The 22663-nt window shown below is 44.9% G+C and overlaps 1 long non-coding RNA gene across 1 annotated transcript; it reads right to left on the bottom strand.

The window, feature by feature from the left end:
* Nucleotides 1-338: 338 nt before the first annotated feature.
* On the bottom strand, nt 339-21877 carry LOC146027021 (uncharacterized). Its single transcript, XR_014454629.1, has 3 exons — nt 21696-21877; nt 1490-1671; nt 339-472 (listed from the first exon to the last, which is right to left on the bottom strand). It is a non-coding gene; the product is annotated as an uncharacterized LOC146027021 (long non-coding RNA).
* Between the last annotated feature and the right edge of the window lie 786 nt (nt 21878-22663).

The following is a 22663-nucleotide window of genomic DNA, read 5'->3' as shown; positions in this document are numbered from 1 at the left end:
GTACGCACCGATGCGGTGTATTTACGCAAAATTCAACACTATTTATCTGAACACAGAAATCGATCACATGACCCACTTATGCAATTAGGCCACCTCATTAAAAAGTGTTTGTTTTATATTGGAATCAATTAAATCCTAATACATACTGAAACACATTACTACTATATTCATTACACACATTAACCCTTACATCATGTGAACATAACATACATCTATATACAGTATGTACATTTTGCAAATTTAAAAGAGTATAAACAATTTACACATATAACTGTTTAATGTAAACAAAACACACAGACAACTTCGAACTGTAATAAACAATTTATTTAAATAACATATTTGTAATGAAAAAAAATTAAAAATTATAAAGAAACGTCGATCATGTGATCTAACTCGGCCATGACCAGCCGCATGTGCTCCCTAATTCTTAAGAGGGCCCCACGTAGACCCTCTTCTGCTTGGGCTGGCTCATCTGTGGACATATTAAAAAGGGTCAAATTACTAATGATATTCATGCATACATTTAACATAGTCATACATAAATTAAATAAATGCAAGGTGACAGGTGTGTGTGTGTGTATATATATATATATATGTATATAGAGACATATATAACTATATATATGACACATACAGCTATACATACATGCATACATACTAGATGGAAAGCCTGTTTTTTTCCCTCTACCCTTTACTCTGTAGAACACCTCACAGTCATAGTGCTCCTTCTGAATTCAAACCCACCCATGACTAAGCTCTGAGAAGCATGTCATGAGCTCCATCAATACCAACTCATCAAAAAGTGCTCAGTCTCTGTTATATTATGGAGCGTGCCATGGGACTTAGTCAACTCTCAGGAATGCACAGTACATTTGTGCAATCAAGCATGGCTTGCCTGCTGATGGTCTGCTCCATAAATCATTGTCATAATGCCAGTTAGGTGAAGCTGCAGCACTAACCCACTCCCATGCACAAAATCCTTACTAATACCAAATCAACACACAATTATGGTGCCAACAATACATGCAGACCGCAGGGGGGGTTTAGCTAGAGGAGGGCCCAGGGGCACTGACCACTTGTTACTCCATTCTAAGCCACGCCTGTCCATACTCCATTTATGCCATACTTAATCTAGTTTAGAAAGATCAATCACCAGTAAACTCTACTCACCTATATGAGGCTACAGATTGTATGCTTGCAGCAGGGACATGTAAGCCTTACATGAGCAAGTCATCCCTTTCTTCCAGGATACAGATTAACTACACAGGTTCAGTGGCACTTAAAATCGACCTGAAAGCCATCCTCACAACCTGTGTCATTAATATGTGTCCAGGATGAAAGGGATGGTTTTGCCACCCTATATAAGTGTGTCTGTTGGTACCCTGTTTGTTATATGAATTTATAGTTTTTAAAAACACAATTGAATCACCAGTGCTACATAGCAAATAGTAGATGAGAAAAGGAATAATGAATCCTTATGTATACATACCAGCACCTCCGCCTCCACTGCCCACACCTCCTCCTCCACTTCCTCCCTTTCCTCTGCCACCTCCTCCGCCTCCACTTCCTCCGCCATCCCTTCCTCCAACACCACCTCCTCGGCCCTCGCTTCTGCGACCTCCTCCTGGGCCACCTCTGCCTCCTCCCGGGCCTGTCTTGCTCGATCCCGTGCTGTGTTTGAGAAGAAAAAAAAGGCCAATTAGGGGTCATTTGGACAGATGTATTAAGCCTTAACAAGCAATAAATCCAAAGGTTATAAGTTGAGATAAATGTACAGCCAATCAGCTCCTTAGTGTCTTTTACAACACACAGCCTGTAACATGGCAGTTATGATGTGACATTTGGGCCATTGTAAGCATCACAATCAATAATTCTACACAATGACATATTTTATCACCATTACAGGGTGTCAAACAGGAAGTAGCACACATATAGTGTATGCCATGTTTAACTCATGATCAGGCTGGTTACCTTATTGGCTTAAATAAGGTCATGTAAGCAATCATGTACAAATGGCCTTTTTTTTTTTTTTTTCAAAATTAGATTTTTATTAGATTTTTTTGCAAAACAGTTAAAGGGAGAGGGGTACAGAATGGTAGAAAGGGAAGGGTGGGGTGGTGGGGAATAGAGATACAAACATATGGTCATTTACATAGCATTGTCACAAGACATAGAGGAAACATTATATAAAACATCAAGGCATAACTTCAAGGAGTGTCTATAGGGTCAATTGCACCAGGGGACCGGGTACCGTAATAGTTAGGCTGTTGTAATATTAGCGTATAGTTAGTGAGGTCATGTCGGCTAGGCACAAGCCTCTTGGGGAATTTTTAGGGTGGCTGTGTGGTCACGGGTTTATTGTAACGGGTGAAGGGATCTATAGGTGCGCCAAGCGGACCAGTGTAGGGCCTGGTTGGGAGGGCTTCCAGTGAAGAGTAGGCCTGCAGTTTCATATTCGTAGTGGGATTGGACCGCGTGTTCGACTGCTAATAAAGTGGGGACTTGGGGGGTACGCCAGTATTGAGCGATCAGTGACCTGGTCGCTAATAATATGTGCCCCAACACATACCTATCAGATGGGGGGAGAGCCCCAAAATAAATATGTAGAAGTGCCAGTTTCGGTAGTGGGTGTACATAGTAGCCTAGGATGTCAGATATGAGGGTGAAAACTGCTGTCCAGAGGTGGGCAAGGGTAGGGCAGGACCAGAAGATATGGATGAGGGAGCCAACGCCCCCACAGTTACGCCAGCACATATTGGAGTGGGATGGCCAAATTGAGTGAAGCCTGGCAGGCGTGAGATACAGCCGATGGAGCAGTTTATAGTACTGTTCAATATGAGATATACATTTTGACACATGGAAACAGTTATAGAACACTCCCTGCCATTCTTCATTTGATATTGAGCAGGTAAGATCAGATTCCCACTTCACTAAGACCTTCAATTTCTGAGGTGAGTGTAGGGCTATGATACACGAGTACCACTTACTTATTCCACCCTTACTGTCATTTCTATAGAGTAGTTCTCTGATATATGTTGGGATTACATATATGTTATGGGGGGTTCGTGTCACGCTATGTAGCCAATGGCGCACTTGTAGAAATTTATAGAAATCTCTATGAGGTATAGTAAATTGGGATTGAAGCTGGCTAAACGCTAGGAGATTGCCATCCATGGTTGCTTCGTTAAGTGAGACCATGCCACCAGCTATCCAGGACTCTAGATTCAAATCCGGGATCAGAGACGCTAAACCTGCTAATGATAGATCAGGGGATGGAAGGTGAGCATTATCTATTTTGGATATCAATTCCAGCCATGCTTTCCTTGCGGAGTGGACCACTACTGAGCGTGACAGTTGACATTGGCCTTCACCTTCTGGGAGCCAAAGGACATCGGTCAGAGGGAGGGGTGCAGTTAGTCCTATTTCTAGTCGAACCCATGTTTTGGGGTTGCTATCCACAAACCAAGCGCTAATGGGGGAAAGGATGCATGCTAATTGGTATAGATGTAAGTCTGGGAGTGATAGACCGCCCTCTGATTTAGGGAGTGACATAGTACAGCGAGCCAGTCTAGGTTTTTTCCCTTTCCTGACATATTTTATGAGGGCTGAGTTGAACTTAGTGATCAAGGCCTTAGGGAGCAAAATAGGGATTGTTCGAAACAGATACATCATTTTGGGAAGGACCATCATTTTCAAAGCTGCTATGCGACCCACCCATGAAACATGGTGCATCATCCAATCTGATAATAGCATGGAAATTTTGCGGAGAAGGGGGAGGTAGTTGGCGGATATTAGGTTTGAGACCTTCGGGGTAAGGTGGATTCCGAGATATTGCAGGCTTCTATCCTGCCAAGCGTAGCTATATTGGGTCTTCACTGATTGGAGAAGGGCAGAGGTAAAGTTAATTGGGAGGGCTTCTGTCTTGGAGGTGTTTAGTTTGTAGTATGAGACAGCGGAGTACTGCTCCAGAGTCACATGTAGGTGGCGTAGGGAGACATCCGGATTGGCTAATGTGAGCAAAACATCATCTGCAAATAAGCTAATTTTGTATTCATTACCAAAAACTATGGGGCCCTGAATCAACGTATTAGTTCGAATAGCTTCCGCGAGGGGTTCTATAGCCAAGGCGAAAACCAACGGGGACAATGGGCATCCCTGACGTGTACCATTGGTAATTTTAAATGGGGCAGAGAGGATGCCATTCACGTATACTCTGGCGGAGGGGTTGGAATACAGTGCTGAGATGGAGGAACGTGCTCTTCCCTCTATGCCCATTTTCCTCAAAACTGCATGGAGGTAGCCCCAGTGTAACCTATCAAAGGCCTTCTCTGCATCCAGCGAAAGCAACAAGAGCGCCTCCGGGGAAGCAGAGGAGGCATCTAACAAATTGATAAGTCTCCTGGTGTTGTCCGGGGCCTGACGGCCTTGAACAAAGCCTACCTGATCTGATGAGACTAATGAGGGGAGTAGGGGGCTGAGTCTGTTAGCAATCAACTTAGCATAGATCTTCACATCTGCGTTTAAAAGGGCTATTGGACGGTAATTAGACACTAATGCTGGATTTTTCCCCTGTTTGGGAAACGCTACTATTCTGGCTTCCAGCATTTCAGAGGGGAATGAGCCCGCAACCGAAGCCTCATTAAAAACCGAGAGTAGAGTCGGTGACAAAACCTCCTGGAAGCAGGAGTAAAACTTGTTAATAAATCCATCTGGGCCTGGAGCTTTACCTTGTGGTAAGCTTTTAATAACCTGTATGAGTTCTTTCTCTGTCCATGGAAGATCCAGGGCTTGGAGGTCGGGCATCTTTAAGTTAGGTAGGGATAGCTTACTTAAAAAGGAGTCTATATCTGAGGCGGTTGGTTGTGGCGTGTTTACGTCCTCTTTTAGATTATATAGATCAGAGTAATAGTTGGCAAAGGCAGCCGCAATATCTGCCGGGTCAGAGACCTTTACCCCTCTAGAGTTGGTTATCCCCTTCACTCTCTCTTTAGCTGTTTTTGCCCTCAATTGCCTTGCCAATACTCTACCTGCTCTATCTCCTTGGGTATAGTACCTCTGCTTTAAACGGAATATATTCCTATGAACTTCTGTCAGAGCAATAATGTTCCATTCTTCCCTGGCTTTGAGGAGATCTCTGTAGACCGTTTTATTGGACGGAGTGGATTTAAGCCTATTTTCTAAGTCCGCAAGTCTAGATTCAACTTCCTTTTGGCGAGCCTCTCTCTTTTTACGCAACTGCGCTGCCGCCTGGATAGCCGCGCCCCTAGTTACCGCTTTAAGCGCGCACCAGTGTGTAAATACTGATGTGTCCATCGGGTCATTAGTGTCTAGATACATGGTGATAGATTGGGCGATTATCTCTCTAGTTTCAGGATGTGTTAGGAGGTGTTCACCTAAACGCCAGGGGTTGGGTGGGGTTCTAATGGATTGGGGATCCCAGATCAGAAGGAGCGCAGAGTGATCGGACCATGCTATTGGCAGGATAGAAGCCTTACACATCTGTTGCAATGTCCATTTATCCGAGAATGCCATGTAGATTCTGGAAAACGACCCATGGACCGGGGAGTAGAATGTGAAGTCTCTATCTTTAGGATTTTTGGCTCTCCAGATGTCATATAAATCGTATTCATGGATAATGCGGCGAAAAGCCGCAGAGTTATCACATCTACTTGGGGCTTTCGAGGGACGGAGCTTAGAGGATTTATCAATACTCGGATCAACCACCATATTAAAATCTCCTAACAGGAGCAGTTGGCCGGATAAGCAAGCTTGTAGAACATTACAGAACTTGCGGAAAAAGGGAACCTGTTTGGAGTTAGGGGCATAAACAGTGGCTATAGTGACAGGTCTATCCTGCAGTTTGCCCACCAAAATTAAGTACCTGCCGTCCTGATCTGAGAGCTGCTTAGTTACAGTGAAGTCACAGGAACTTGCCAGTAAAATAGCTACCCCAGCTTTTTTAGTTGGTCCATTGGACATATAACATGTGGGGAATTTATGATTGGAGAGTTTTGGGGGGGAGGAGGAAATGAAGTGGGTTTCCTGTAGGGCAACAATTTGTGCCTTCAGCTTGGCAAAATGGGCGAGGGCTAGTCGGCGTTTGTTTGGTGAGTTTAAGCCTTTAACATTTAGCGAAAGTACCCTAACCATTGTCGAGTATGAGAAAGTTGCTTCTCAGGGCCGGCCTGTGGCAATATGACACAGCAACCTTGCAGATAGATACCCCTGCATTCACATGAATACCAACAATTAACTTGATGTTTCTCTCTATTTTAATCTCGAGGAGGGTGTGGGGATGTGGGGTGGGGAGTGGGAGGGGAAATAGGGTAGTTAGGTAAAACAAAAAGCAAACAGAAATTGAAATTGCGCACCATATAGGAGCGTCTGTGGGCCACCGTAGATGGTAGCACATTGGGGGTAGTGGCGGCCAAGGGTGCCACCAATGCTCCACTTAATATTCAGGGAACATAGTGAACCTCAAACATCTATGACCCCAAAGTCCCACCTCCTCCACTCAAATTTGTGAAGGGCGTTAGGACCGTAGGGTGTAGAAAGCTGGAGCCCATCCATACCCAACAACCTAAACATCGATTATAAAAAAAAATTTGGTGGGCTTGTACCATAACATTTAACAGACTGGCAACATATTGTGTACAACATACCAGAAATAGTAACACATACTCTATGAATACTGTTTCTAACTGGGAAATGTAGGCCTCCTAGAGGAGAGAAAGCGGGTGGGGGAAGTGCACCTCCTGAGTCCTACATATGGAAGATTCTAACTTAAGGCAAAACTGCATATAGGGCTCAGAGGTCTTCCCCTAAATCAAACATACTGTCCAAAGGATATCATTTCTCAAGTCGCATCGGCCGCCATTGACCAGTCTTGTGCCAATTTTGGCATAGGTAATCCTCCGCTCGGTGTCGCCTTCAAATTCCAGGAGGACAACAGTTGGGTGCCCTCAGTAGGGGAGGAGATAGTTATGATGCGGCCCTCTCGTCTGATAATCAAACGGGTAGGGAAGCCCCAGCGATAAGGTATATCTGCCTCCCGGAGGGCTCTGGTGATCGAGGTGAAAGACCGCCTGAGGGCCAGTGTGGCAGCTGAGAGGTCCCCGAAGATCTGTAGGTCACCCAGGATAGATTCGCTCTCGCCTGTCGATCTGGCAGCTTGGAGGATCCGGTCCTTGATGTGGTAGTAGTGCAGACGCATAAGAGTGTCTCTTGGTGCTGCTTTCGCCTTGGGGAGGCGATGGATACGATCAAGTAGGAAGTCCGTAATTTGAACTGTAGGAAGCAATTTTGAGAAGATATCTGTGGCAAATTGTGTAAGTTCAGAATTAGGTACCGATTCTGGGATTCCTCTTATTTTTAAGTTATTCCGACGGGATCGGTCCTCCAGATCTCCGACCTTGCTGCGAAGCATCGTAACTTCTACCTGGAGATCTTCATGGAGTGAGATGAGCTCATTATGGGATTTAACCACCTCCTCCAATTTGTTCTCTATATGGTCAGTGCGCTGGCCTAAGGTATCAACGGAATGTTGGCAGCTTTGCATGGCCAACTTGAATTCTTGTGAGACATCCGTCTTGAAGGAGGCAAGTAGCTGTTTCATTGTGCCAACCGTCAGTGGGGCGTCGTCCGCCATCTCAGACATCGTTGATGGGGTTGTGGGGGAAGGGCCCGGGCGGTTGCTGTTAATGGGAGGAGGGTTTTGTGTTTTGTTAGGATGGGATTTGTCCGAAGCACCAGGAGATGGAGATGACTGTTTGAAGAAGCTCACCGGAGGTACTTGGGAGGAGCCTTTGTTGCGTTTAGCAGGCATCCCACCTGGAGAGGAGGGGGTGGACTCCCTGTTGCCGTTTACAGTAAAATAGAAGTATGTGCTATAATGCCAGTGTGAAATAGGCCTGAGGTGTCACATTAGATTGGTAGGTAGGTGTGGAGCACCGGTGACATGAGGTGAGCCGTTACATAGCCAGATGGAGACAATCTAGATCATGTCATATTTTCAGCAGGTATAGCATATATGTGGTCTAGTGATATAGTTTGGAGCCACCAGATGGAGCTGTGGAGCCCTGACTGTCACCAATGTGAGTACAGATGTTAACCACGTAGGCTCTGGTCAGGAAGCAACAGATGTGTGGAGATTGCAGGCCTTCTGTGGGGTATTAGCAGGGCCCCTGGTTAGGGCCTGAATGGATGATGGGAGTTGCTGTGGGATCCAGCTGCATATAGGGGGGGAGAGGGTGCTGCAGAGACAGTGCTGTGCTCTGCCACACTCAAGATGGCCGCCGCCTCAGGAGCTGAGTGTGGGAGCCTATGGTAGTGTGCTGCCAGGGCTCAGGAGGGAACAGACCTCCTGTAGAGTGCTGGCCAACCCCCAGGTAAGGGCTGGCATGTAGGCAGGATTCCTGGTTTACTCACCCACTCTTTTGCGGTGGGCGCTCGCTGCGGAGCTCGCGGCGCGGCCACCTGTTTAAATTTAGGCCGCGGCTCCCGGTTCTTGGGTAGGCCGCAATCCGCGAGCAGCCGCGGACGGCTGCCCCGACTCCGCTGCCTCCCGCCGGTCGCTTCGCCTGCCTCCGGGGCCTGAGAGGAAGCCCCCTGACCAGGTTTGTCTGCTGGTGGAGCCCTGGATCGTGGCTTTTAAGCCCAACGTTGCCGGAGCTCAAGGACAGTGCGTCTGTAGTTAATGGCTGCCAGGCCACGCCCCCTACAAATGGCTATTTAATGTGTAAACACTCACATCGCGCAATCCTGGCCCTGATTTGCTGGAGCAAATCCGGCTGCCGACGCCTCAGGTCTGACCATCGCCGCTCCAGCTGAGCGATGGTCCTCCGCACCTGTGTGCGTGCGAATATGCGGCGGCGGGCAACCGCATAAGCATTACGCTTCTGGCGGTTAGTAATAAATGGGCCCGCCCGCCCCAGCCTGGTCTCCATAACAGAGACCAGTGTCCTCAGCTCCGCTGGAGAGAATGGGGCTGCTCTCCCATAGGCCGCCATCTTAGCAATGGCACAATTGAAGCAATCATGTCCTGTCATTGGTTGATCAGAGTGATATTTGGTATTAACTTTATTGTTCATTTTGACAGTAACAGCATGTATGCGCCACAACAGACGGCTAACCCATTGCATCGCAAACCCACACTTGCTGTACCTTTGCATAGTTGAGCAGACCATGCCATTACTTACTATCTCCTAAACAGACAGTGTAAAATAAGTTGGGAACCCATTATATATAATCTATTACATTCACCAAACATGCGTTAAAGCAACAGGTGAAATAGTCTGCATCACTAGCCAGTTACACCTAACTCTACAAGGTACTAAACAGCTTTATTATAGTGAAAGCTATACAGCAGAAACATAGCAAATAGTGCCATACCTTTTCCCAATATTAGGCCATGGTGCCATGTGTACACTTACCTTCTACTGGGCCACACTAGAGATGTTGAATGAAATGTAGCTAGCATCAAGGCAGAATTTGGAGACCTTTCACATGTGATTTGGATGCTAGCACTGATTACTATTGCCTAAGTGGTGGACTGGATTTACATATGGAATGGTTAGTGTCATTTGTACTACATACCAAACATGTGCACAGTACAGATGTACATTCACATATACCTATAGATTGTAAGCTTGCAGCAGGGCCCTCCTACCTCCAAGTCTGTATGTTGTTACCCAGTTTGTTTTATCACTGTCTACTATTGTAAAGCGCAACGGAATCTGCTGCGCTATATAAGAACCTGTAAATAAATAAATAAATAAAATATACATTTCATGTCTGACCTCAGTTTTATTTGGTCATTGTACAAATCTGCAATTACCTACTACATTAGACTTACTATGTTTGCCACGTTTTGTTTTTTCAAATTTCCGCAGCTAGGGGCATGGCCTATGCGCCGCACGGTCGATGCTGCCGTACGGAACGCGGCCGTACGGAACACAGGGTGTCGCTGATGTACGCCAATTACAGAAATAGGATATAAAGGTGTGTTAGACAAATGCAATGTTGTTGCAAACATGGCTGGCTCAGATTCAGAGGAAGACCAGGTGTTGCAGGACCTGTTTGGCCACATGGACTCCAGCACCAGCCATGTCCCCCTCAACCCAGACCAGCCATTGGGAGAACAGCAGCCAGATGGGCCATCTACAGCAGGCCAATCGGCAGCTGGCCCATCTTCAGCCTCAGCAGAATCATTGGGAACACAGCAGGTGGCTTCCCAACAGAGTAGCCTGCCCAGCACTTCGAGTACAGCGACAGGTGGCCGTGGCAGTGGCCGTGGCAGTGGTGGTGCCAGTGGCCGTGGCCGAAATAGGGCAACAGAGGAACCAAGCAGCAGAAACATGGCATTCGAAGCGCAGGAGCTTGCCATCCTAGTACCCCGGGCACGGGATTGGATCGAGTGTCCACAGGACAGGTTGACACACACAAGGAGATGGAAGATCTGGGAGGACATAACGGCGGAGATTAATGCGGTGGCTCCACAAGTTCGTGAGGCGGAGCACGTTAAGAAGAGGCAAGTTCATGTGTGTTACATTTGAGCAGTACAAGACCAGTAATGTTTACATTAGATGTTAGATGGAGTTGGTCAATGGCCGGTCACGTTGCTTGGAGGCACAGACATGTTTGGCATGTCATTTAATTGATAGTTATTGTAGGGTGAGTGTGAGTGTATCTTCTAAGGGTTGGTTTTCAAATTTAATATAATGTAAGTTTGGTGTCATGAGGCACATGTTGTAATCTGTTGCAGATTGCAATGGGTGCTACAGCAAACATGAGGAGTGACATGTATTAATATGTAAACTTTGATTGCAGGTGGCACGACTTCAAAACCAACCTCAAGAAGAAATTGACCCAGCGGTGGGAACACAGCCACACCTCTGGGGCTGGCCCCATGCCATCAAAGCTGAAGCTCACCCCCCTGGAAGAGATGGCAGAGTGCTGCATTGCAGTGGAGGAGGTCCGGGGGGTGAGCACCATGGACAGCGAGTCCCCAGCGGAAGTCATGGCTTCTTTGCTTGAAGGTAATTATTTGCCATGCCATAAGTAGCTGGTTCTAATTTTGCATGGAATGTGTTGTAATTGTAATGTTCTCTTTCACCAGTATCCCCACCGCTTGGTCAAGAATCTCTTGAGGAGGTTGAGGAGTCTGTGCCACCTGCCACCAGTACCAGGCCCGTGCAGCAGCAGCAGCCACTGACCGAGTCTGAATTGAACAGGTGGGTGCAGGTGCTTTCCCATATTCATCAGCAGGGAGAGTCGGCATCAGAGTGGGTGCGTAGGACCGAGGAGGTCTTGCAGGGTTTGGTCACCAGCCACCAGAGTATCGCTGGGAGCCTGCAGGCTATGGCTGCCACCCAGCAATCAATTGCTGCTAGCCTGCAGGTGCTGGCTGATCAAGCCCTGCGGCAAAATGACCTCCTCCTCCACCATAATGAGCTTATGGTGGAGCTAGTTGCCAGCAATAGGGTCCTAATGTCATCCGTTTCTGGTGCATTCCCAGCATCAGCACTCCCTGCTGCCAGAGGGGGAAGACCATCCACCCCCTTAACCAGCATCTGCTCCACCTGGGCCACCATCTGACCGTGGCCGTGGCCGAAGAGCTGCTGCGCGTGGCAAGGAGCCTGCCAGGGGCAAACGTGCCCGCAGATGAACTTGTGTCCGCATTTATCTCCACCCTTATGTCTTCCCAAATCTTTCATTGAGCTGTGTGTGTCAGCTTCCTGTGTCCAATTCCGTGCAGAGGGTACCCACATTTGCCCTCATTTCGAATGTCATGTTTGGTTCCCCTGTTGCCCTGTTTCGGGTACCATTACTGTCTGCTGTACTTGAAGTGTTGGTGCTATACTTTGGTTGTGAAGCCACCTGATGTGTTCCTAATGATTCTGCTGTGGCTATGTATGTCAAGAATACATGTATTTATTATATATTATTTAATTTTATTCCTGCAATGGTACCTTTTAATTTGTGACGGTTTCTAATTTATTTTATAAGTTCATGTAATAAATGTTTTTTTGTTTCCCCCAAATGTGTGGTTTAATTGATACATGTAGAAGTGACATGTGTATTTCTATTATTAATATTAAGTTATGTTCATTATTTGCAGTGTAAAAGTGTGTGAAAAGTGCAGCATATATGTGTGTGCTTAGTAATGGTCCATTTAAGCTGCAATGGTTCCAATTGAAGCAGTGACAAGCGTGTAATTAACAAGTAATGAGTAAAGGAGTGGATTGTATTGTGTTCAGCTGACAATGGTTTTAGTGATTAGGCGTTCCGATTGCCTAGCGCATGAACGAGTGGTGTCCGCAAAGCAATACTTGCTTATGGACACCGCATATTTCTTGCCTTTTTGTTTGCGTGCATTCGGTGTGCTATCCGAATGCACGCCTACCAAAATAAGTGCACTCCCCCGTGTCCGCCCATGTTTCCGCCCAGTTTAGCCCACTTTGAAACTATGCCCCTGTGTATTTCCGAATGACGCCCCTAATACGCCCATATTTCCCGAGTGATTGCGGTGCACATTTCTGTACGGTATTAGTGAGTACAAGTACGGAGACCATGCGTGGCACATGCGCATAGCGTTCCCCACGCATGCGCAGACGGCTAAAAACCGCCATCCGAAAGTATGCGGAAATGTACGCACCAACCAGAATTAGGCCCCAGGTATTGTAAGTTGCTCAAAACCTGTCCTTTGCTATATCGTCCGTCAAGGGGGCGGAGTAGAGGGAGGAATAGAAGTCAAAGAATACTTTTGCAATATCAGCATTAGTCTTCTTTAAAGTTCCATCTGTTTCCCGAATGGATTTCACAATAGTAGGGAGACGTCGTCCTGCTAGTAAATAAGACAACAGTCTCCCAGCTTTGTACCCAAAGTGATGGAATTTGCTGTTTTTATGGAAACTAAATTAAGCTTCTATGCCCGTTAGAATATTGTCAAATGTCGTCTTATCCCTATAATAAGAGGTTTTAGTAGTCTCAGTCGGATTATTTTTAAAATAAGTAAAGGATTGGGTCAAGTAGTTTGTAACTAGATCCTTGTCTCTTTTTTTGCAATAGGACATTATAACGCCTCTCAGTATGGCCTAAAGCTGGGTACACATATATACAATTGTCGGGCCGTTCTTCCGTTCTGGGTCGGACGGCCGTTCAATTGTATATCTGTGTACGCTGTCCCGTACGAGCGATAAACGGCAAAAAACTGTCTTGACCGTCCATACTCGGTCGGTCGACGGTTCTTTGCTGTTTAATTTTCATCCGACAGGACGGCCCCATATCGGTACAAAAGTGCAGTGTGTACGCACGTTCGACCGATATGCTGCCGTCCGTGCGACTATACTGCCAAAGCTGGAACGCCCATGTGGGCGTTCCATAGCTGCATCATCTCTGGCAGGGTGACTAAAAAAAAAATGGCGTGGGATCTCCCCCCACTGCCGTAACCAGCACCAGGCTGAAGAGCCGGGGCTGGTATTAAAAAAATCAGGAAACCCGACAAATAGGGCTTCGCTAATTTTTTTAAAACCAGCCCCAGGCTCCAGGTCCAGGACTGGTTCCCAAAATACGGGGGACAAAATGACCAGGGGTCCCCCGTATTTTAAGAACCAGCCCCAGGCCAAACCAGCCAGCAGGGTAATGCCACAGCCGGGGGACACTTATTATATAAGGTCCCGCGGCCAAAGCATTCAGCCCTCTGACCGGTCAGCCTGGCCAGGGGTCCTGGGGAAGTGGGGACCCCCCCAATAAAGGGGTCCCCCCCCTCCAGGACTTACCTGACCAGGCTGAAGCCTGGTGCTGTCCCCGGTGGCCCTGTGCGGTGGCCACCGGGCTGATTCAGTGTAAAAAAATAGATGAAAAAACTATTGTTTTAAACTGTTGAACTATGAGTCCCAGCAAGCCTCCCCCACAAGCTGGGACTTGGTGAACCACAAGTCCCAGCCTGCGGGGCATTAAAGGGCCCGCTGGGTCTTGTAGTTCCACAGTAAAAAAAATTGTTAAATAAATACACACTGACACATTAGAAAAATACAAGTTTAATACATACATTACACAAACACACTGATACTTATCTTGAGCCCGTCGGTAGGTCCCACGGTCCGGTCTCTGAGTAGAGACGCAGAGGAAGAAGGATCTCTGTGTCTCTCCAGTGTCCAGCGGAGGCGGAGCGGGTCCCAGTAGCCGGGAGCAGCGCGACTTGAACAGAAGATGCCGGGGTGGTCGCCACAGGACCAGGTGAGTAGGATTTCCTTCCCCAGGTACCCCTTTGGATTACTACGGATCCAGGACCCCGGACTCTTCAGCCCTGGAGCCCCGGACCCGGACCAGCCCCGGAACCAAGCCACCGGACCGGACCCTGGGACCTACCTACGGGATCAAGATAGGTAAGTATCAGTGTGTTTGTGTAATGTATGTATTAAACTTTTATTTTTCTAATGTGTCAGTGTGTGTTTATTTAACTATTTTTTTACTGTGGAACTACAAGACCCAGCGGGCCCTTTAATGCCCCGCAGGCTGGGACTTGTGGTTCTCCAAGTCCCAGCTTGCGGGGGAGGCTTGCTGGGACTCATAGTTCCACAGTTTAAAACAATAGTTTTTTCATCTATTTTTTTTACACTGAATCAGCCCGGTGGCCACCGCACAGGGCCACCGGGGACAGCACCAGGCTTCAGCCTGGTCAGGTAAGTCCTGGAGGGGGGGTATTTTGGGAACCAGCCCCGGACCTGGAGCCTGGGGCTGGTTTTAAAAAATCAGCGAAGCCCTATTTGTCGGGTTTCCTGATTTTTTAATACCAGCCCGGCTCTTTCAGCCTGGTGCTGGTTACGGCTGTGGGGGGGACCCCACGCCGTTTTTATTTATTAATAGGTAAAAGGGTGACTAAAATGTTTTCTATAATTATGCCCTAACCCAGCCCATTATGATAATTTTGGTCACATGTGACGTGTCAATAGCCCAACTCGAGACAGTGTGTACAGTGGCTCTTTTTATTGCGACTGTTTGGACGTCGCAAGTAAAATTGTACAGGTGTGTACATGCGTGATCGGCTGTTTGTGGACGGTCCGACGGGAGTACGGTTGGCCAAACGGTTGCAAGAAATAGGGATTGTATAGATGTGTACCCAGCTTAAGACGTCTGCCAGAATAACAAAGGATCTTCTGTTTCTGTTGCTGCATTATGGTGTTTATAGTCCATCCATGCCGCCTCCAGCATGGATATAAACTGGATAGAGTTTACAAGATAAGCTGGAAATCGCAATTGGCGAATAGGTCCTTTATCAACCTGTGCGGCTAATTGTAACCAGCACAGGGCATGATAAGATAAGCTAATTGTCTCAATCTTGGCGTCAGCTACTCTGGGGAATAAGCAGCGGGAAATTAGGATGTAGTCGATCCTGGAGAGGGTACCATGTGCTGCAGACAGGCAGGTAAACTCTTCTACAGGGTGAGCTTGGCGACCAGAGATGTATAAAACTCCTTAGGGTTAGTATTGGGAGCATAGATATTGCACAGTACATATGGAACACCATGAATAGTTGCATTTACAATTACATATCTACTTTTCTCGTGCACCTGGTTCCCAAAATACGGGGGACAAAATGACCAGGGGTCCCCCGTATTTTAAGAACCAGCCCCAGGCCAAACCAGCCAGCAGGGTAATGCCACAGCCGGGGGACACTTATTATATAAGGTCCCGCGTCCAAAGCATTCAGCCCTCTGACCGGTCAGCCTGGCCAGGGGTCCTGGGGAAGTGGGGACCCCCCCCCAATAAAGGGGTCGCCCCCCCCTCCAGGACTTACCTGACCAGGCTGAAGCCTGGTGCTGTCCCCGGTGGCCCTGTGCGGTGGCCACCGGGCTGATTCAGTGTAAAAAAAAAAAGGTTCAAGCAGACGTGATGAAACAAGCAGTAGAGGAGATTAAAGGACAGATTAAACAAATCTCTGACCGAGTCCAAGAAACGGAACAGAAAGTGGGGGAAATATTCCAAGATAATGACCTTTTGAAAAAACAAGTAGTAGAAATGCAAAAGGCTCAACAGCAGATGCTGACAAAAATGGAAGAAATGGAAAATAGGGCAAGAATAAATAATCTACGAGTAGTAGGCCTACCAGAGTCCATAAAGGGCCCAACACTTAACCACTTCCTCAGAAATACGCTACCAACACTACTGAACATCCAGTCCGAATGCTCAGACCTGATAATTGAAAGGGCACATAGGCTGGGTAAGCTCAAAGAAGGAGGAAAGGGTAAGCTCAAAGAAGGAGGAAATGAAGAACCACGCCCAAGAGTAGTCATCTTTAGGTGCCTAAACTTCCTTCACAAGGAAGCAATATGGAATGCATCCAGGAAGAACAGAGAAGTAAAATGGGAGGAAAAACGGATTCTGATTTTTCAGGACTATTCGACAGAGGTATCAAGGGCAAGAAGAGAGTTCAGTCCTATATGTTCAGCCCTAGTTAAAGAGGAAATAAAATTAGCTCTGATGTATCCCGCACGACTGAGACTGTTTGAGAAGGATACATATAAGGACTTTGCCGAACCTGAAAATGCAAGGAAATACTTAGAACAGCAGAATTGCAAGTTGCTGGACCATCTAACCCCTGTAAAATAGGACAGAAACCTGGCATATGAAAAAAAAAAGCGCATAAAGTTTATAAATCTGAAATATGAGATAGAGAGGGAGGGCTAGGAGTTCTAACTCCAAGGGAGGGGGAGGACCTGGGAGGGACAAGGATAGCGGTTAAACCGCGGTAAGAACAAGTCGCCTCGGATCTCCCTTCCCCCTGGTACCCCAAGGAAGTCTGTAAGGAATATGCATTTAAGAAGTAGGGATACCCCCGGACCCCAAAGGGAACCCGTGGGGGCCTTTCTTTTTTTTTTTGTTGTATGCAAGTGTGGATCTACCCTGAGCACAATATAGGATGGCTACAGGGAAGATCGATTGGTATGTTTCGTGTAGTGTGTTTTGTCCCCCGAATGCAAACTGGTGCAACGCAAACAGGAGCTCAGAGTACCCTGAGCAAAAAAAATATATATATACATACCCCCTTTCCATGGGAGTAGCAAACAAAATAACCCGTCTTTGGATCAGATATGCCGAAGCTTAAAATAGCAACATGGAATGTGGGAGGTATAAACTCCCCAATAAAAAGAAAAAAGATCCTGGTGTACCTGAACAAAGTACGGATTGATGTGGCCCTTATTCAGGAATTCGTACAATTCGAAGGCCAGAGGTGTAGTGACCCTTATATCCACCCAACTGCAATGTGAGGTGAATGAAATTGTGGCAGATAGAGGGGAGATACATGATAGTAGATCTATTTATAAATAAAGTAAGATATATACTAGCAAATGTATATGCCCCTAATGTATATAAGAAGGAATTTTTTCTCAAACTGTTAGATATAATGAGACCTTTGTCCTCATGCATGTTATTGGTTGGAGGAGACTTCAACTTGGTGACCTCTAGATACCTGGATAGAAGTGCTGGCCCATCAATACGGCCACGGTCTCAAAAGTGTGGTATAAGATGGATTTGTGAACAGTTGAGATTAACGGATATGTGGAGAGCTCGCCATCCGACAGAAAAAGAATACACGTGTTACTCGGGTGTTCACAAGTCCTTCTCTAGGATTGATTACCTTTTGGTATCAGAATCTATATAGACTAGAGTGGGGGAGGTTCAAATCGAACCAATAACTATATCAGACCACGCGCTAGTATGGGCAAAAATCGCCCTCCAACAAAATAGAGGTAATTTCAGACAATGGAGATTCCCGACATATTTAGCAAACTCTAGGGCATTTAAGAAAAATTTGGAAAATAATTGGGCAGAGTTTGAGAGGAATAACAAACAAAATGAAAGGGAGAATCCACAAAATTACTGGCAAGCAGCTAAAGCCGTATTAAGAGGGACCCTGATTGCTTATGAGAGCCACAATAAAAGAATAAAAACTCAGAAATACAACATAGCTCAACAAAAATTAACGGATACCTATCAAACTTTTAAAAAGAAACCCAATCCCCAAACTAAAGCAGAATACACTAGTGCAAAACAACAATTTGAAAATATCCTGCAGACCATAGGAGATAGATACACATTCCAAAAAGAATATAGATTTCATAAAATGGGGAACCGCACAGGACGTATACTTTCAAATCTGCTTAGATCTTCATACCCAACCAATATAATACCAAATCTAAATAAGAGGGACGGAACAAAAACATCAGATAGCAAACAAATAGTTGAAACTCTAAGGGAATACTATGAACAAATCTATAAAGAGGAAAACTTAAATGAAGAGGCGAAACGTAGTTTCTGGGACAAGGTCAATTTACCAAAAATTACCCAAGAGATGGCCAATACAATCACCGTGCCAATAACAACTATAGAAGTAAAAAAGGCGATTAAATCATTAAAAAACAATAAAGCTCCAGGCCCAGACGGACTCACAGGGGAGTTTTACAAAATTTTTCTCCCGTATATTACAGAGCCCCTTACAAAATTTTTCAATAGCATCTTAACGATGAACCAAATTCCACAATATTTCAACGCAGCATTAATACGGGTTATACCAAAAAAGGATATAGACCCAGCATGCCCGGAATCATATCGCCCAATATCACTACTAAATGTAGATTACAAAATATTGACGAAAATCCTGGCAGGAAGAATAGAAACCTTAATTCCAGATTTAATAAATATAGATCAAACAGGATTTATAAGAGGTAGACACTCCAATTGTAACATTAGGAAAATAATAGCGGTAATCCAACAAATAGAACAATCGGAGAATAACACATCCAATATTTTAATGGCGATTGATGCCGAGAAGGCTTTTGATTTACTGTCATGGGATCACCTTCGAGAGACCCTAAAAAGATTTGGGTTTCCAGAAGAGTTTAGGGAAATATTGAAGGTATTATACAATGGTTCAACGTCCCAAGTGTTGGGAAATGGGTGAATATCAGATCATATTAAGATAGAGCGGGGAACACGAGAAGGATGCCCGATATCCCCATTATTGTTCGCTTTCGCGATAGAACCGTTAGCTATAGCCCTAAGAGAAAATGTAGATATCCAGGGGATAAAGATAGGGAAAAAGGAGATAAAGGCCTCACTGTTTGCTGACGATCTACTTCTTCTTATCTCAAATCCAAGTCTGTCAATTCCGAAAATAATGCAGATCCTAGACCAATTTATTTTATTTTATTTATTTATTAACAGTTTCTTATATAGCGCAGCATATTCCGTTGCGCTTTACAATAGCAGACAGTAATTTGAAATATTCGCAGGGTATAAAGTAAACCATAATAAATCAGAAATTTTAGAACTTAATAAAACCCAAACAATAAACAACCCCACACAAAAATTTACAAAATTTCGATATTTAACATCTCCTATGAAATACCTAGGAATAAAATTTACTCCTAAAAAACACGATCTATATAGATATAATTATACTCCTATTGTAAAACAAATAAAGAGACAACTAACAGAATGGATAAACCTCCCGCTATCCCTGCTAGGACGAGCAGCAGTATTGAAGAGCGTGGTATTCCCCAAACTCCTGTATGCAATACAGATGCTACCTATAAAACTATCCGGAGGAGATATCGCAACATGTAATAAAGCCTTTACAAAATTCCTGTGGCAGGGGAAAAAGCCAAGAATAGCTCTAAATAAATTGCATTTGCAACGCAGAGAGGGTGGCTTGGCGATCTCCAATATAGATAAATACATGTTGGCTATCTCCTTCAGATTGGCTGCTACGGAGATCAATATATACAAACTTTGAGATAGAACAAGCACTAGTAACTCCATATACATTGAGTGCACTACTGCATTCCCCAAAAAAATTAATTCCTACGAATATTATTTATTTCTTAACAGTTTCTTATATAGCGCAGCATATTCCGTTGCGCTTTACAATAGCAGACAGTGATACAACAAAACAGGGTATTTACAGACAGTCAAAATGTAGGAGGGCCCTGCTCGCAAGCTTACAATCTATAGATATAGATATTAAATCTAATGTATTGTTTATGCCCACCTATCTGTCTTGGATAAAAATCCACACACACCTACACTCATCGCACACTGTATCTAAATATATAACAATTTGTGGTAACCCTAAATTACCCCGGCACTAGAAAATCCCGTATTCAAGTATTGGCAATCCCAAGGGATAATGGAAATCAAAGACATTTTTGACCCAGGGGGAATGCTACTCACATATAACGCACTAATAGAGAAATTGAAACTAGAAAAGACACAATTCCACATGTATCTTCAATTAAGGCACTTTATTCAAAACCTCACTCCTCACATTAATATTAGGGATGAAGAAAATAGGATAACACAGTTATTGAAATTAAGCAAGGTGAGCCCATACAAAATAAAACAATTGTATTGGAACTTAATGCCTTCAGATAACCATAGAGTATGGAAAACACTTTGCACAGCCTGGGCTAAAGACCAGGTAGAAGAAAATTTTATTTTAAACACACTTTCACAAGTATTGAAGCAATTGCCATCGGCAATGCTCCAAGAAGTGCACTTTCGCACTATCCACAGAGCGTATACAGCACAGGGACAACGCAAACATATGGTTCAAGAGGAAAGGGGGTTATGTCCTAATTGTAATATACAGAACGCACTTTTTAAACATAATTTCTGGGACTGTCCTAAGATCCAACGGTTCTGGTATAAAATTATAAACTTCATCAACAATACATTTGGATTGAAAGTAACGAGGAATATTAAGGCCTTGATGTTTGCGGATCTCACAATATGGGATCTCAAACTAGAGGAAAGGGGTCTAATACCAATACTAACAATAGTAGTTACAATCGCAAAAAAAGAGATTTTGAACAATTGGATATCAAAAAAAGCCCCAAGGGTAGAGAATGTAAGACTCCTACTGGGGAAAACACTGTATTTTGAGAAGCAAAATGCATTGCTGGACCTAGAGGGAGGGCGGAGGAGGCTTTATAGAAAATGGAAATACTATATAGAAACGCTGGACCAGCAAACTCAACAACAAATTTGGGCATCATTTGAGGGATGGACGGGAAATTAAGCTAAAAGGAAAGTAAGGGATGGGAAACCGATAAGAATAGGTAAAGAGCGATAGTACACGAGATAGAAATTATCAGAAGGGGGAGTGGACACACTATGGGGGGGATACTGTATGTAAGAATGTTATGTGATTTGTTGTATGTAATTGCTTGTACTGTATTAAGAAAATTAATAAAGAGAATAATAAAAAAAAAAAGATATATTTATGGCATGCACATTGTGATCTCAGATACAATTTCAAGTGCTTAATAATAATTTTCTTCAGTACCAAATTTTAACCCAAAATTAAGCAGCTAACATAAGTGCAACCAACACCTTGTTTTTACAATATCGAGTTTTGCTATATACAGTGTATGTATATATATATATATATATATATATATATATATATATATATATATATATATATACTGTTCCAAGCCTGCCGGCACTCAAATGTTTATGTGGACAAAGGGTCCTGGTGCCCCAATGAAATAGCATACATCACTCCAAAAAATAATTGGCACTCGGGAGGCAAAGTCAGCAAATTAAAAGGATGTGTATTGCTAAGCTTTCGGGGTATGACCCCCTTCTTCAGAGCACAATCCTACAGCAAAAAAACAATGAACACTCACCACATAAGTACTGTCCGTACCTCACGCCCCTCCATCGTGCTGTCCACGTCATCCCCAGGCGCACATGCAGACGCCGGAACTCAGGCGGCGGCTACCTCACTTCCGGGTCCGACATTCAGCAGGGTTGCATAGCAACCACTAGCTGTTTGCGTTCCACTGCAGCCATGACGGTGACACGCTCATCGCCCGGACACTGCGCCGCTGCCGCTGGGGACAAAGATAGCGGAGAGAGACATGTTAATAAAACAAAAACATTAACATAGAATAAAACATACTATGCACAAATTATAAAGACATACATAGACCAAAATGCAAAAGAGAAAAAGGAGTAAAACAAGAACAAAATATACATAATAGGATACCACAGTTACAAAAACCACAGCTGAGAAGTTAAATCACAGAATTCCAACTTATTTTGTCATTAAGACCACAGGGATGAATTTTATTTAAACGGAAGATCCACCTAGATTCGGCGATGAGCAAACGTTTTGCCCTATCGCCTCCTCGCAGTGAATCTTGCACAGTGTCGATAATAAAATACTTGAGAGAAGATAAAGTGTGCCCTGCAGCCCTAAAATGCCTGACGACCGGTTGGTCGATGACTCTCCCACCGAGCGCCAAATCAATGGCCGACCTGTGGAGAGCCATCCGCACCCAGAACGACTGAGTCGTCTGGCCGACATAGTAATGACCACAGGGACACACAATAATATAAATGACGTATTCAGACCGGCAGGTCAACACTGAACAAATCTCAAACATTTTATCGGAATGGGGGTGTTTGAAATTTTTACACACAACCATGTGTCTGCAGGTTGTACAGTTGTGGCAGCTGTAACAGCCAGGAGGCTTTATGTACACATTAGGGACCCGGGGTTTGTTGATCCCCATGATGTCCGTCTTTACTAGACGGTCGTGTAAATTGCGACCTCTCTTAAAGGCTGCCAAGGGCCGTACTTCCCTAAACA

The sequence above is a fragment of the Crinia signifera genome, chromosome 8 (assembly GCF_055691185.1).
Source record: "Crinia signifera chromosome 8, ASM5569118v1, whole genome shotgun sequence".
In the NCBI taxonomy this organism is placed as follows: domain Eukaryota; kingdom Metazoa; phylum Chordata; class Amphibia; order Anura; family Myobatrachidae; genus Crinia; species Crinia signifera.
Note: the sequence above shows the minus strand (reverse complement) of the source record. Positions and strands in the feature narration are given on the sequence as shown.